Source organism: Chiloscyllium punctatum, chromosome 5 (genome assembly GCF_047496795.1).
Source record: "Chiloscyllium punctatum isolate Juve2018m chromosome 5, sChiPun1.3, whole genome shotgun sequence".
NCBI classification, from domain to species: domain Eukaryota; kingdom Metazoa; phylum Chordata; class Chondrichthyes; order Orectolobiformes; family Hemiscylliidae; genus Chiloscyllium; species Chiloscyllium punctatum.
The window spans coordinates 85,422,013-85,434,904 of NC_092743.1; positions in this window are offsets into that span (position 1 = coordinate 85,422,013).

The following is a 12,892-nucleotide window of genomic DNA, read 5'->3' on the forward strand; positions in this document are numbered from 1 at the left end:
TCCATTTACCCCAACCTTGATCAATTACGATGAGGGCAGAAGTGTGACTACTGAAGCTCCCTGCACTTGCTCCAATTCAACTGACAACCCTTTCAGCGTGAACCCCATCCCATGAATCCTGAAAAGGAAACTAAAGTTTTGGTTCCCTGTACTAGATTCCTTGAAACCGGGCCTCCACCAACAATCTTTAGGGCACAGAAGCAGCCAACCTCTGATTACTGGAACCTTTTGGCATGGTGGAACTTCACCATTAATGTTTGTGATTCACTGACAAGATTCTAAGTGGCTTATTCGTGTTGATCCAGCAAGCATCTGCCATAAATGCTGTTGGATGCAAATCTTACCAGAATGAATGGATGGGTTGGAGAGACAGATAGAAGCAATGAGGAATTTGCAACGGCAACAGTATGTGATGGATGGCAGTTATAGAAAGGGGGGAAGTCTCAGATAGAGTCACATAGATGGGTTAACTCCAGGAAGGGTAAGAGAGGTAGGCACCTAATGCAGGAGTCTTCTGTGGATATACCCATTTCAAATAGGTATGCTGTTTTGGAAAATGTAGGGGGTGGTGGATTCTCAGGGGAACGTAGCACGAACAGCCAAGTTTCTGGTATTGAGACTGGCTCTAATGCGACGAGGGGTATGTCTGCTTCCAAGAGATCAATTGTGTCAGGGGATTCTGTAGTCAGAGGTACAGACAGATGTTTCTGTGGCCAACAGTGAAAACATAGAATGGTGTGTTGCTTCCCTGGTGCCAGGATCAAGGATGTCTCAGAGAGGATGCAGAATGTTCTCACGGGGGAGAGGGGCCAGCAGGAGGTCATTGTCCACATTGGAACTAATGACATTGGAAGGCAAAATGCTGAGATTCTGAAGTGAGATTACAGAGAGTTATTTAGAAATTTAAAAAGGAGGTCCTCAAGAGTAGTGATATCTGGATTACTCCCAGTGCTACGAGCTAGTGAGGGCAGGAATTGGAGGATAGATGCATGGCTGAGGAGCTGGTGTGTGGGAGAAGGATTCACATTTTTGGATCATTGGAATTTTTTTGGGGGGTAGAAGTGACCTCTACAAGAAGGATGGATTGCACCTAAATTGGAAGGTGACTAATATACTGGCAGGAAAATGTGCTAGAGCTGCTCAGGAGGATTTAAACTAGTAAGGTGGGGGTGTGGAGGGGTGGGGGTGGGGGATGGTGGTGGTGGGGAAGGGAGGTTGGGACCCAGGGAGGTAGTGAGGAAATAGATCAATCAGAGACTGGTACAGTTGAGAACAGAAGCAAGTCAGTCAGGGCAGGCAGGGACAAGATAGGACTAATAAATTAAACTGCATTTATTTCAATGCAGGGAATGCAGATGAACTCAGAGCATGGTTAGGAACATGGGACTGGGATATCATAGCAATTACAGAAACATGGCTCAGGGATGGACAGGACTGGCAGCTTAATGTTCCAGGATACAAATGCTACACGAAGGATAGAGAGGGAGGCAAGAGAAGGGGTGGGAGTGGCATTTTTGAGAAGGGATAGCATTACAGCTGTGCTGAGGGAGGATATTCCTGGAAATACATCCAGGGAAGTTATTTGGGTGGAACTGAGAAATAAGAAAGGAATGATCACCTTATTGGGATTGTATTATAGACCCCCTAATAGTCAGAGGGAAATTGAGAAACAAATTAAGGACATCTCAGATATCTGTAAGAATAATAGGGTGGTTATGGTATGGGATTTTAACTTTCCAAACATAGACTGGGACTGCCATAGTGTTAAAGGTTTAGATGGAGAGGAATTTCTTAAATGAGTATAAGACAATTTTCTGATTCAGTATGTGGATGTACCTACTACAGAAGGTGCAAAACTTGACCTACTCTTGGGAAATAAGGCAGGGCAGGTGACTGAGGTCAGTGGGGGAGCACTTTGGGGCCAGCGACCACAATTCTATTAGTTTTAAAATAGTGATGGAAAAGGATAGACCAGAGCTAAAAGTTGAAGTTCTAAATTGGAGAAAGGCCAATTTTGTCGGTATTAGGCAAGAACTTTCGAAAGGTGATTGGTGGCAGCTGTTTGCAGGTGAAGAGATAGCTGGAAAATGGGAAGCCTTCAGAAATGAGATAATGAGAATCTAGCGAAAGTATATTCCGGTCAGGGTGAAAGGAAAGGCTGGTAGGTATAGGGAATGCTGGATGATTAAAGAAATTGAGGGTTTGGATAAGAAAAAGAAAGAAGCATATGTAAGGGATGGACAGGATAGATTAAGTGAATCCTTAGTAGAGTATAAAGAAAGTAGGAGTATACTTAAGAGGGAAATCAGGAGGGCAAAACGGGGACATGAGATAGCTTTGGCAAATCGAATTAAGGAGAATCCAAAGAGTTTTTACAAATACATTAAGGACCAAAGGGTAACTAGGGAGAGAATAGGGCCCCTCAAAGATCAGCAAGGCAGCCTTTGTGTGGAGCCACAGAAAATGGGGGAGATACTAAGTGATTATTTTGCATCAATATTTACTATGGAAAAGGATATGGAAAATATAGACTGCAGGGAAATAGATGGTGACATCTTGCAAAATGTCCATATTACAGAGGAGGAAGTGCTGGATGTCTTGAAATGGGTAAAGGTGGATAAATCCCCAGGACCTGATCAGGTGTACCCGAGAACTCTGTGGGAAGCTAGAGAAGTGATTGCTGGGCCTTTTGCTGAGATATTTGTATCATCGATAGTTACAGGTGAGGTGGCGGAAGACTGGAGGTTGGCAAACGTAGTGCCACTGTTTAAGAAGTGTGGTAAGGACAAGCCAGGGAACTATAGACCAGTGAGCCTGACCTCGGTGGTGGTCAAGTTGTTGGAAGGAATCCTGAGGGACAGGATGTACATGTATTTGGAAAGGCAAGGACTGATTCGGGATAGTCAACATGGCTTTGTGTGTGGGAAATCATGTCTCACAAACTTGATTTAGTTTTTAGAAGAAGTAACAAAGAGGATTGATGAGGGCAGAGTGGTAGATGTGATCTATATGGACTTCAGTAAAGGTTCCCCATGGGAGACTGGTTAGCAAGGTTAGATCTCATGGAATACAGGGAGAACTAGCCATTTGGATACAAAACCGGCTCAAAGGTAGAAGACAGAGGATGGTGGTGGAGGGTTGTTTTTCAGACTGGAGGCCTGTGACCAGTGGAGTGCCACAAGGATTGATACTGGGTCCTCTACTTTTTGTAATTTACATAAATGATTTGGATGTGAGCATAAGAGGTACAGTTAGTAAGTTTGCAGATGACACCAAAATTGGAGGTGTAGTGGACAGCAAAGAGGGTTACCTCAGATTACAACAGGATCTTGACCAGATGGGCCAATGGGCAGAGAAGTGGCAGCTGGAGTTTAATTCAGATAACTGCGAGGTGCTGCATTTTGGGAAAGCAAATCTTAGCAGGACTTATACACTTAATGGTAAGGTCCTAGGGAGTGTTGCTGAACAAAGAGACCTTGGAGTGCAGATTCATAGCTCCTTGAAAGTGGAGCCACAGGCAGATAGGATCATGAAGAAGGCGTTTGGTATGTTTTCTTTTATTGGTCAGAGTACTGAGTACAGGAGCTGGGAGGTCATGTTGCCCCTGTACAGGACATTGGTTAGGCCACTGTTGGAATATTGCGTGCAATTCTGGTCTCCTTCCTAAAAGAAAGATGTTATGAAACTTGAAAGGGTTCAGAAAAGATTTACAAGGATGTTGCCAGGGTTGGAGGATTTGAGCTATAGGGAGAGGCTGAACAGGCTGGGGCTGTTTTCCCTGGAGCATCGGAGGCTGTGGGGTGACCTTATAGAGGTTTACAAAATTATGAGGGGCATAGATAGGATAAATAGACAAAGTCTTTTCCCTGAGTTGGGGGAGTCCAGAACTAGAGGGCATAGGTTTAGGGTGAGAGGGAAAAGATATAAAGAGACCTAAGGGGCAACTTTTTCACGCAGAGGGTGGTACGTGTATGGAATGAGCTGCCAGAGGAAGTGCTGGAGGCTGGTAAAATTGCAACATTTAAGAGGCATTTGGATGGGTATATGAATAGGAAGGGTTTGGAGGGATATGGGTCGGGTGCTGGCAGGTGGGACTAGATTGGGTTGAGATATCTGGTCGGCATGGACAGGTTGGACCGAAGGGTCTGTTTCTATGCTGTACACCTCTATGACTCCATGATTCTAAGCTTTCTTGTTTGTGGTAAGGGATTGATTAATTCAAATGTGTTTGAAATGGAATGGGGTGTACCTCCCATATGTTTGCACATCCCATCTCCTACTGCTTCTTCGTACCAAACACTAGCTCAACAATAAATGTCACTAACAAGACACAGACATAAATAGGAAGCTTGAGGCTTTTTTTATTGCATTCTGGATGCTCATTCATGTTGTTGACATATCCAAACAATTCACTGAAAGAATAAATCCAACAGGAGGAGGAAAATTAGGTGACCACAATGATGTATGATGGCCTAAATACTTGTGTGCAATATTTTCCCACATTGTCTTCCATGGGCACTTATTTCGAAACAAATAATACTTAAGTTTACCCAATGCCAAATTTGGCAATAAAAACTGACTGCTAAAGTGCAAGATAAAATTTTCACTCTAAACCTCACTCCAGGGAACAAACTGTCTTGAAAAAGCAATAAAAACAATAACTTGCAACATAACAGTGGTTATCCAACAGTATCATTACCTCACTATTGATGAACTCTCTGTGGATCACATGTTTTATGAACGCTCTGGAGTTTACTTTTTTGTTCTATTTTGTAACACACCCAGACTCTATTTCCTTTTTTGTATCAAGTGACCACAATTAGAAGTAAATGTACTGATGAAAACTGACAGTGATATATGTTGTTAATTCTTAATCCGTCTCTATCAATATCTTCACCTTGAAAAATGGCCAAGGGTCGCGACAGGATCTTTTTTAGATACTAGTGGTTAAGCAAAAGGCCCTTCAGTGTAAATCAGGGTAATTTGCTGTTCACAATCTGATAAAAAGACAGCGTGGTATGCTGGAGAAAGATGTTTTGAGCAAACTAAATTCTGACTATTATTATTTTAATAATTTAGCAATTTAATAGAGCAATTGATCAACTACAGAACCTCTGCCCTTCCTACCTCACTATAATCTTGATACAGCGTGGAAGTGAAGCCCTCCTTCCTGGCAACACTGACGGTGAGGGTTATTTAATCAGATGGGGGGTTGGTAGGTGGAGACCCTGCCACTGTTCCAATAAAGTTCATGGTTGAAGATCACTGGATGGTCTGTCTTCGCCAATACCAATTGATTCCCTTTAGTGTGCAATTGATGGCCAAATAAGGGCCTCGGCCAGCTACTGCTAGTATGAACCCAGTGGGCTGGCTGGGGATTTATAATGCTGGGAGCAGGACAAGCAAACCAAAGAAACAGTGCCCATGACCTTGCAGAATTATACAAATTACACAAAGATCTATGTAGCAACTATGTGTGGTTAGGATAGAATGCTGCCACTAATCATCCTTCCGAAGCTAGTCTTGGGGCTTTCCAGTAGTCCATCATGAAGGATGAATAAACCGCAGCAGGATTTACACTTATCTTAAGTTTCAAGATGCAATTAACAATGTAGCAGTAATCATATGCATGTCATATTAACTCTTAGAGTTTTTAACTGTGATTAACAAGAAATAGAGAAGACCAGTGTGACTCCCAAAGGAGACTGAGCCAGACACCAACGAGCTCAAGGTACATAAACTGCTGTCTGCCCAATCTGCCTGATGCTCCACCCAGTGGCTGTGTCATGTATCAGAATAAGCAGAATTTCACCTGAGCTAAGATTAACCCTTTCATTGCCGTTAGCTTAAAAAACACTCAGTGCAGAGTCCCTCGTTCAAAGCCATTTGATGCCTTATCAAGAAACATAGCATCAGAAGAGGTGGTGCCCTCTGAGGGCTAACTCCTGGCTTTGGTGACAAATCCATCTGTAGTGCTTTACTAAACAAAGGATATGATAAGTTTATATATAAAAGTGAAGCACAGAAGTCTTCTAGATAGCTTTGTCAGCATAAACGGTTTGCTTCTACATTTTTAAAAGTCCCTTTAGAATATTCATGAAGTAAATAATGACTGACAACAAGCAAAATAATTAAATTAATCATTAACTTCAAGAACAAAAAATAGAACTTGCTGGAGAAACTCAGCAGGTCTGGCTGCATCTGTCAGAAGGAAGCAGGGTTAACATTTCAAGTCTGGTGTCTCCTCACCAAAGTAATTCAATTCTGGTGAAGAGCCACCGAATTTGAAACATTAACTCTCCTTTCTTCCCCCAGATGCTGCCAGAACAAATTCAGTTCTGGTGAAAAGTCACCAGACTTGAAACAATACTTTCTTCCTCCAGGTGCTACCAGACCTGCTGAGTACCTCCAGCAATTTTTGTTTTTACTTCAGATCTCTAGCATCTGCAGTTCTTTGTTTTATTAACTTCAATAATTTGCTTTGGTTGCTATGGAATCCGTATCCAGCAGGCATGGAAAATACCTGGAGATGGATGTTTGAAGGTTGGAGCAAGTGGGAGGAAGGGTACCCAAAAGAGTTGCAGAGATCTGATTTAAAACTAGATACAAGACATGGTGCAACTTAAACTGCCCTCAGCAGTGGAATGCAGTGTAAAAAAATGTACTTTATTGAACTCACCAGAGCAGGCAAGGAACGTCATCTCGTCCCAATGGTTGTATTCTGTCTTGCAGCGGATATGGAATATCCCTTTAAGGGTTATTCTCTTGACATCATCGCTGTGTCACAGTATGTGATCTAATGGTATAAAGCATTGCATCTCCATGTCTGCCCTCTTGCAACGTGACCTTCCTAGGGAAATGTGCTAAACTGTATGTAAATTGCTGAGCATGAGCCCAGACATGCAAGTGCCTGTGATTATAATATACATATGTAGATGTCAGGAGCTGTCATAAAAATAATGGAGTTCTTCAGTGCTACATGATCCATCTTTCATATTTGTTGTGGGACCTAACAAATATTACAGAATGAGAATTTGCTTTTCTATCATAACTGTAGGTTTGATTAAATCAAAGGCAAACTTATACCTTTCAATGTTTTCCCTCTCTGATCACAGTACAAACAAACTTACGTTATCACTCCAGAGGTACTCACAGTCATTGTCACCGAATCAGAGAGGTATACATTACAGAAAAAAAGATCATTTGGCATATCGAGTCTGTGCTGATCAAAAACAAGCATCTAATTATCCTAAACCCATTTTCCATCACTTGGCCCATAGCCTTGTATGCCTTGGTAACACACATCTAAATACTTCTTAAGTGGTATAGGGTTTCTGTCTCTCCCACCCTTACAGGCAGTGAGACAGGCAGTGAGTTCTAAATTTCCACTGCCCTCCAAAACCTTACTTTAACTCTATGTCCCTGATCATTAAACCCTCCATCAAGGAGATAAGTTCTTTTCTATCTGCTCTGCCTATGATTCTCATAATTTTGTACATATTGTCCTCTGCTCCAAGAAAAACAAACTCAAACTATCCAATCACCTTTCCTAAATAAAATTCTCCAGCCCAGACAACAATAGTTAATAAGGAATAAATAAATAATGTAATAAATAAAATCAACTGTCCTGTGACATGTATTGTTTTAAATCATGGTCCTACAAAGACCAAGAAGTTAATCATTGTCCCTTCATACAGGTTGAAAAAAGTCCACATGCCACTTGTGCAGATTCTAAATTCCACTATATATATAAATCACGCAGTTAAAACATTGCATAAATGTTTTAAAACATCAATGTGTTTTACCTTAAGAAAAATATATACAATCATAATGCTGTAAGGGATTTCTAGAATGTTCAGCCAGTAACAGTGAAGGAATAATGATGTCGTTCAAGTCAGGATTCATAGTTTCATATAGTGTAGAAAAGGCCCTTCAGCCCATTGAGTATACACTAACAATGGTCTATCCCACTGATGAGAACTCGCAAGACATGGTATGCCTGTGTTTCTTCTACCCTTACCTTTCTAAGTGGTTCAATTTGCATGTCTGGAAGGTACTGCAGATGAAGCCTTGGTGACTTACTACAGTGCATCTTGAAAATGGTACACGCAGTTGTCACTGTGCATTGGTGACTGAGGGTCACCACTTTGTTGAAGATGGCGGATGAAGTGCCGAGCAGTTTGGCTTCTTTGTACTGGACATTAATTGAGCTTCTCAAGTGTTGTCAGGAATTTCAGAGTGCCATCTCTCATAGCCTGAATGATCTAATTAACAATTTCAGATATAGTCTACTGTCAATCAATGGTCATAAGAATGTAGAAAAATAGTGAAGTGACATGGTTACAGTTCCCTTCATGATGTTGTCCTCCTTCCTAATGAGAACCTAGTGACCCCTCCTTAGATGCTTGCATAGGTAGATGACGGGGTACAGAATCAAATGGCCTGTGCATCTACAGAGCCAGCACAAGCTGACAAAAAGTCTCCATGGGCTTCAGAAACACTGAACTGGAGGGTCACCTTATTTCATGATACCACAGTGCAGCCAAGAAACTGCCTAACTTACAGAATTACCAAGATTATCACACTTTATTCTGTATTAAATAATGGAATTTTGGAGAAAAAAAATCCTGTCATTTTCATATATGACCTACACTGGGGATGGTGAACATTCTGGTAAAAACAATGACTGCAGATGCTGGAAACCAGATTCTGGATTAGTGGTGCTGGAAGAGCACAGCAGTTCAGGCAGCATCCAAGTAGCTTCGAAATGTGAACATTCTGTTAGCATTGAATACTATCTGAATTTCTGACTTAAATCCTGAATTCTGATTTATACCAGAATAATACTTTTACACTAATGATGTTAGAATTTTGGGTCAATTGGGCCTATCAATCGCTTAAACATTTTCTACTCTCAAAGGGCATTGCACACGGTATTCATATAATGTTTACTTTTCTCTTTGAATTTAAAGAGAGGTTGACCCCTGCACCAGGATTTGCTGTCAAAATAACAAGACTCGCCATGATTTATTTATAGAATGCACAGCGATTTCAAGTCAGGAACTGAATGCACAGTTAAATATATTCAAATGGTACTGTCTGTATTGCTTTGCCACTAACTTTGTGAATACTTGCACTTTACTGTCTGCTTCACTATTGAATTGCATGTGATTACTTTATTTGCATGTGAGATGTTAAGTAAACCTGCTGCTGATAATTAAGCATGGTAAAGCAGCTTTATAATGCGATCATTGTTAATTTCTGCCAATTAACACTATGGCACCTAACATTTTCCATTACGAATGTGGCTTCTAATTCCTTCAGGTTTGGAATTTAGAGAAAGATTTTAAAGGGCCTTTTTTTTGGATTATTATTTATCCCCAGTATCCCTTTCTTCTTCTCTCACCAAAATGACTTTTTTCCCTCTCTTCATTTCTCTTCCTACAGCAAATATCATGCCCTCTAATTCATGCTGCTCCTCAACCACTTTGTATGTATTTCTTAACCCTTAATCTGTTTAGTAATGCTACTCATTCTGCTCATAGGTGCCCTGATCCCCTCATTGTTAGTTCACATTTCTAGTATCTTTGTACTTTAACATATTTTTCAGCTGAAGTTTGCAAGATCAACACCAACAACATTAACCGCTGCAGAAACTAGCCCAGGAGTTTGGACCTATCTCCTCATCCATTGTTTTTAGATTAACTTTGTGAATGGTGGGTTTTACTCCCAGGTAAGAGAGGAAGTGCACACCATTTCCACTCTTTCATTTTACTGTTTTTCCAATTAAGCTTAAAGTACTGTAAATCAAGTGAAAATTTATTTATTAATATTTCAAATTACATTGGCTTCATTTCAGCTATTTGTTGAGACTAGTTTAGTCAGAATTACATTCAGTGGCATGCCTCATGGTTGGTACACATTGACTGCTGATTTTATCCAGAAGTCAGTTCATAATTACAAATATTTCTGTATAATGAGTATTTATGGCAAGCAAGTGTAGTACAAACAAAAGCACCATGTGGTAGAGTGAGGACTGACCTTGAACAAATTCCAAACTGAAACTGTAGTTCTCATCTAATGTCAACCCACCTTCCAAGTTTCCCACTCTCAAGGGTCTCAAAAGTTTCAACAATAGATTAGATTACTTACAGTGTGGCAACAGGCCCTTCGGCCCAACAAGTCCACACTGACCCGCCGAAGCACAACCCACCCAGAACCCATTCTCCTACATTTACCCCTACACCTAACACTACAGGCAATTTAACTTGGCCAATTCACCTAAGCTGCACATTTTTGGACTGTGGGAGGAAACCGGAACACCCAGAGGAAACCCACGCAGACATGGGGAGAATGTGCAAACTCCATACAGTCAGTTGCCTGAGGCAGGAATTGAACCCAGCTCTCTGGTGCTGTGAGGCAGCAGTGCTAACCACTGTGCCACCGTGCCGCCCACTTTGTCACTGTGCCGCCCACAATAGATCCTTAGTTCCAATATAGAAATGAGATATTAAGGTTCTCGTAGCACAGTAGTACTGTTCCCACCTCTGGATCAGAAGATCTTGGTTGAAATCCCACCTGCTCCAGAGGTGTTTTCTATAGCATATCTATAACAGTTTGATTTTTAAAAACCTAGAAAAAAGAAGTTGCACTATTAGGAGTATTTAAAATAGTTTATTTATTTCAAAGAGTAGAAAGGAGGACTGGTGGCAGCACTCCGTCCCAATCATTGAAGTGGTTGGTTTCACAGCACATACAACAACAAGCCCTAGTCAGGGTTCAAAATAGAAAGCAGTTTCCCTGAGGTAGAAGGTATTCTGTCCAGAAGCACTATCCTTCATAACTCTTATCACAATCTTAAAGTGGATGGTTTTACTCAGGAGGAATATTGACTGCACCATGAAACTTTCTCTCTGCAGTCTGATTGATAAATGAGAATGATGGAGTAATGTTATCAGCCAGTAAAGCGATTACCAAGATGGATTTCTCTGTCAGTAAATAGACTAATAACTTTTATAGAACTTTTCTGAGACTCCTCATTGAGCAATTGCCAGCCATGAGACATGATAAATACCGTTTATAGGCAATGGTTCCTGAATAACTGGTGACTGACACAATGCATTATCATCATCTCATGGAGAGAGATATTTATCCACTGCCTTCACTTTAGAATCTTGGGGAGAGCTTCTTCAAATAATTATGGGCATTTTGGTATTTCACGTTCAGGATAATCTCATACATGTACTGATGCGCAATCCTTTGGGATATTAGCCCCATTCCAAGGACTCTGTTCAGTTGACATTAATCATATAATAACAAGAAGAAAAAATGCAGTAAGGACATTAACCCCTCAATCTCATGAATTATGAGAACTTACCTCAGAGGCAGTGTTATAAAAATCAGTTTCTTGAAAGTGATGTGTGAGAAGGTAAGAAAACTGAAAACGTCCTGATCCGCTGACCTTATTAACACAATCATTTTGAACTCAGGACCAATAATGTCCATGGCTCACAATCGTCCTCTCAAGGATAAGCCTCCACTTTGCTTTTAAAAAGTAGGTTCTACATAATTTCTTGGTCCAGTAGGGATGCTACAACCATGCAACAAGGAGATACCTGTACCTTCAACAAATAATTTTTGTTTAATTTAATATATTTTTGTAACCAACCTTTTCAGAGATGTCATTACACATTTCTGGAACAGATGGGACGTGACCTAGGCAAGATTATGTTGTGTAATAAATAAGCTGCTACACTCTCTGACATTGTGTAACATAGCTCTTCAGAACTATTGAAATCCTAATACAGATTAGTTGATAATTTACCATCAAAGTGGGCACAAATTACAACCATTGTAAACATACAAACTAGAGTAGACTTTGTCACATTTGAAGGGGGAATTCAACATTGTAATTGCCTTTCAAAAAGTAAATTTTGCAAATCACCTGATAGAGAAGCATTTATCTTTCCTGTATAATAGAACCAAACCGATAATGCACCGCAAAAGCTGCAATTTGCATTGGGAACCATGAGGAAAATCTCCCCCATGCTGATAATTTTGAGTTTCCAGGACTAAAGATTTACTCCAAAATTAACTTACCTGAAGTAATAGACTATTGCAATCAATAACACCAGCTTAAATAGATCTTAGATAAAAGAAATGGTTGAGAATTCATGAGATTCATGAATAAATGAGATTGTTAAAGTTCATGCCATGCAACATAATGAATATTGGAGATGTAGAAAGGGCAACTGACAAAAAATAGGGTCTAGGATCATTACATGAGGAAAACAACTTCTGCAGGAAGAAGGATGCATCGTATAAGTTTTGGGAGGAAACAAGGCTATAAACTATTGCACAATATGAAAGGTATTAAAACAAATAGGATGAAGGGATTTGGGGGATTGTGGTACAGGGTTGCACAAAGCAATCAGAGGGAGAGGAGTTGGAACATAAGTGCCAGCATAGACCCTTTATGCTAAGTGGCTGGCTCAGTGTTGTGGGTTATATATTAACTCCTACTAGTCAAAAGGATAGGGGCCCTCTTATGGCACTGTCGTAGTATCCCCACCTCTGGACTGGAAGGCCTCGGTTCAAGTCACACCTTTTCCAGATGTGTGTAATAACATCTCTGAACAGGTTGATTAGGAAAAAATATTATTTGTAAGAATGGTGGCCTTTTTGGCATGCAGTGGTAATGTCCCTACCACTGAACTGAGAGGCCTGGCTTCATGTCCAACCTCCTCCAGATGTGTGTAATGACATCTCTTAACAGGTTGGCTTCAAAAATAGGAAACGTTAAACAAAAGTTATTAGTCAAAAGAACAGATGTCCCCTTATGGCATATATGTAGTATCCCTACCACTGGACCAGGAGGCTTGGGTTCAGGTCC